The 3,648-nt window shown below is 49.2% G+C and overlaps 1 long non-coding RNA gene across 1 annotated transcript; it reads left to right on the forward strand.

The window, feature by feature from the left end:
- Nucleotides 1–2,160: 2,160 nt before the first annotated feature.
- Nucleotides 2,161–3,438, forward strand: LOC128809666 (uncharacterized). The gene is made up of 3 exons (XR_008437817.1): nt 2,161–2,370; nt 2,547–2,671; nt 3,281–3,438. It is a non-coding gene; the product is annotated as an uncharacterized LOC128809666 (long non-coding RNA).
- Nucleotides 3,439–3,648: the final 210 nt, after the last annotated feature.

A 3,648-nucleotide genomic window follows, 5' to 3' on the forward strand; every position in this document is an offset into this window, starting at 1 on the left:
TCTCTACTGGTATTGTCCATTTCATTTAAATGTGGTATCTACCAGAATTTAACACATGAAAACATAGAAAGCTGGAGTCTGTGGGATATCTTTGCTAATGTTTCTAAATTCTTATCCAGGTATTTAAGATTGTTCTGACCATTTTGGATTGAAATGCTTTCTATAAATGGTGGTACAAAAAATTCTTATACACGTACTGGAATTGTATTTCCTACAGATGTGTGTTAGTTTGTAATTACCGCAGTAACAATGTATCTGCAAAGAGTGCAGTATGTAAAACTAACTTGTGCAGATGAAAGGATGTGCCTTACCAGCTGAAATGAACTCATGATTTGTAGAGTTAATTTTGCTAGCATTACATGAGTTGGCCTGTCATCTGTAAGACTTGAAAGAAATGGAATGCTAAAGAAATTACATGTTTCTGTGCCCAGTCTGGTATCTTTAGGAATTTGGTGCCAACACTTAAAAGTGTTACTCAGTAATTAGTTGAAATACAGCTCTGGGACATTCATCTGAAAAGTGAAAGTCCAGGCATGTGTGAAGATGTTTCTAACTCATTTCTGAAGAAGGTGAATTGAAGTTTGTAATAAATGTTCAATCCTTGCTGAGTTAGATGGTACCGCTTATTAAAATGTCATACAGGGAAGCAGATAGTATTTTATATGCACTCAATACATTTAGGGTTACAAGCATGGGTTCTGATACCCTAATAAATTGATGACCTGAAGGATATTTTTGAAATTTTTTCCTCAGTCTTTGCAACAAACACCATTCCACAACAGTGAGCAATGTAAGGAGTTCCACGTACAAATGCAGTTGAAGTGATATGTACGTTTTGTGTCCTACAGCCTTGTCGAGCTTCAGTGCAAATGAGTGACATGGGGGAATGCCACAGTGGAATTGGTGAAGAGTAGAGGGTCTGAATGCACCCGTTGGGAAGAATGGTGCCATCAGACCCAGCTGCCTTCTCAGAGGAGAGCTGCCTTGCAGCCCTGATGCCCCACAGCTTTAGATGGGTAGAGCCTGGGAGCAGCCAGATTAGTTGTCATCTGTGTAGCTGTGCTGTGAGATCTCTGTCCACGGGCGCACCTATCTGTGGACTCTTTGGGTCCATGCAAGCAGATTTTTGTTAGCACATCGCACGCGTGTCCGTGCGGGTGGTGTCTTTGCAAACACGCATTTTGTCTCATCACACATGCACGTGCCCTGTTCCCAGGGTTTCAAGACATAAGGAATAACTGTGGCTTGTTGCTTGTTTCAGCAATTCATAAGCATACCTGATCCTCAGTGGTGGGCCCAGATCTCCCTAATGAGGACAGTGATGACAGATCCACATGTGAATGGGAGCAAGCTGCAGAACTGAGTGCCTCATCCCATCCTGGGGCCAGTTAAGAGCCGTGAGATTGACAGGATGCAAAGGTGTTCAGTGCCACCGTGCATATTTAGGGCTGTGGCTCCTGCAGAGCTCCTTGGTGCTCTGCTGGATGTGCTCCAGGTGTCCATCCTGGGGTCCTGTGTAGGGGGTGAGAAGGACAGTATATTTTTCCAGGTTACAATTCTGACTTCTGCTATTGTGTGTGCAGTAGCCTTTTGTTCTGTGCCACCCTCGTCTGCCAGGTTGTTTGCACTGCACTGCCTTTTGAAACGTCCATTTTGTGCATTACTGTGCTCCTCCCAAACCCAAGCACGGGCTGGGCTCGTTTACACTGCACGCAATGTGCAGCAGAGGATCCCACCCGTGCACACGAACTCTGCAGTGTCGTGCATGCTCAATTAAAAAGCAGTAATAAAACTCCTCAAACATAAAAACACCCAGCAAAAATGCGTGCACATAAGGGGCAGGACTCAAAAGCAAAGGAATGACCGCCGTCTTGGAGAACGGCGCACGCGCAGCACAGTGAGTTCCTGCGCGTGCGCACCAAGAGGGAAAGCTGCGGGTGGGGCTGCTCGCTGCCTCCACCTGCTGGCTGACAGGAGTCGCTGCAGCTCCCCGGGGAAAGGCTGCACGCGCGCAGTGCCCGATGATGCTGATTCGGGAGAGTCGCGCTGCGCACGCGCAGTGCCTCGGGACCGCCGCGCACGCGCCGAGGCTTCTTCCGCTCGCTGCCGCCGCCTCGTGCTCTAACAAACGTCCCGTGCCGCAGCCAGGGCCTCACGCCTTCCCTGAGTGCCGCCGCCTCGTGCTTGTCCTGCCCTTGTGGGGCCACAGTGCCCAGAGGGCAAATCGCACAGCTGTGGTGCTACTGCCGCCAGGCATTCTTGGTCTTCTGTTGTTTCTGGGGCCTGGATTGCCTCCAGTCAGCAAGGATTGTTCCCAAACGTCATCCCCTGGCTCTGGAACTCGATGAAGTTGTGTTCCTTGAAGTCCAGGTGCTGCTTATTGGTGCTGTGTGCCTTTGCCTGCTGTGAGCAGCTTTGTGTTGCAGTTCAGTGGTTTCTCTACCAGAAACCCCTGTAGTGAGCAATCAAAAGGGAGGTGTGAAAGCTGGCATCCTTTGACTTCCACAGTGGGCTTAATTTTTTTTTTTTTTTTTTGTCTCCTTCAGGACAGGAAAAACCATTTAAGTGGGCCCCGTGATGTCAGAAGCTTTGGTGTTTGAGCAGCCAAAGCCAAGAGGCTCTTGCCCCGGAGGTCTGCAGTGGAGGGCCCTGGTCCTGCCCATGCTGTGGGGTAAATCAGAGGGATGCAGGGTTCCTCTTTTCCTCTCTGCTGGGATTAACTGCCTAGGGAATGCCATTTCTGACAGCCCAGAAGAGGGCAGAGGTGAAGAGGCAAATGCCAGAATTCCGTGGGGATGATGGGGTTGTGGTGTTCAGCTGTGCCCAGAGGGGCAGGTTTGGTGTTTTTTGTGCATCTAAGGACTGGTCTGGGGGTTCAGGAGCCCAGGGAGCTGAGCTCTTGGTGTATTCCCAGCTCTCCCAGGGGTGACAGCTGGTGCAGGGCTGGGTGACAGCCTCTGGTTGGGCTGGGAGCAGGCACAGGCCCCAGCACAGACACGGGTGGGGTTTGGGAGGATTTGGGAGCAATGGGAGGAAAATGAGGAGTGGTGCTGGGCGAAGTGATTGACCTGTGCTTGTGTCAGTGCAGCCAGGCAGGGTGCTGTGATCTGGGTAAAACTCCACCTCTCCTGGGTATTCAGGGATCCAAGGTCACAGGGACTCTTATATCTATGTGTCTGTCTGGGTGCCTCTCTGTGCCTATTTATGTATGTCAAAGAAAACTGCCTGTACTTGTGACTGGGATCACTCTGAGAAGTTCTTTCCTTGCTGTCCTTCACAGGAGGCTAGTACTTGAGAAGCACTTATGGAGCACTTTCGCTGCTCAAGAAATTCCAGGAAGAACAAGCTGCCTAGCTGCTCAGTTCAGAGGCCAGAGATACTCTCTGGCAGTGGCACAAGAGGAGGACAACAAACAGGACAATACCTTCAGTTGATGATTTTCAGGTAGACCTTAAGAGACCTTCAGACCTTAGAGCTGAAATAGAAAATGGGATGATTGTGTTGTTGGAAATTCCCATTTGAGGTGTATGATTCATAGCAAATTCCCTTGGGGCCACAAGTGGAGTGAAACAGTGCTGAGATTAAGGCTGGCAAATTTGCCTGTTTTGAAGTCTTTGCACTTTTTATCAAACAGTTTCATTATGATGG

Source organism: Vidua macroura, chromosome 7 (assembly GCF_024509145.1).
Source record: "Vidua macroura isolate BioBank_ID:100142 chromosome 7, ASM2450914v1, whole genome shotgun sequence".
NCBI lineage: Eukaryota > Metazoa > Chordata > Aves > Passeriformes > Viduidae > Vidua > Vidua macroura.